This window comes from Hipposideros armiger, unplaced genomic scaffold (assembly GCF_001890085.2).
Source record: "Hipposideros armiger isolate ML-2016 unplaced genomic scaffold, ASM189008v1 scaffold_781, whole genome shotgun sequence".
Lineage (NCBI taxonomy): Eukaryota > Metazoa > Chordata > Mammalia > Chiroptera > Hipposideridae > Hipposideros > Hipposideros armiger.
The window spans coordinates 806,780-807,416 of record NW_017732131.1 but is presented as its reverse complement, the minus strand read 5'-3'; positions in this window follow the sequence as shown (position 1 = coordinate 807,416).

The window sequence follows — 637 nt, the reverse complement described above, 5'->3', positions numbered from 1 at the left end:
AGATAAATAATACAAATTATAAATGCCTGAACATTATAGTTGTAATAATACTATTTTGCTAATAGGGTAGAAATGCTGATTTGGAATTTTCTTTGAGGCAGTTGTTCATGAATTCACCAACGAACGTTAAAATCCTGGGAATATGACTTAAGAGGGACATATTGAAGGCAGTGGAAATGTCATCATTCAAGAAGAAGGAAATAGGAACATAAATTTTATTATTTTCATGATCATCTATTTTTCATTCATATGCTTTCTCACAGCATAATTTACTCAATCAATACTGAGTACCCATTGTTATAAATCATTTTGCCCTAGCATATAATAGGGTTGCAAAGATGAATGGGACATTAAATTTTCAAATCTGTAATTTGAGCATTCTAGGAGATCAGACATGATAAAAATTGATATGCTATAGTGTAAAAATACTCGTGGCATAAAAAAGGCATAAATACTTTTTATGAAACGCAGGGGAAGAAAAGATGAGTTCCAATTGGGCACTGGGATAGAGGGATCAGAAAAGACTTCACAAGAAACAGAATATTAAAAGGCCCTCTTTGCTGGCCAAGTGACTCAGTTGGTTAAGAGCTTGCTCAAGAGTTTGAGCTCTGAGCAACAGCAGTTCGATTCCCAGCAC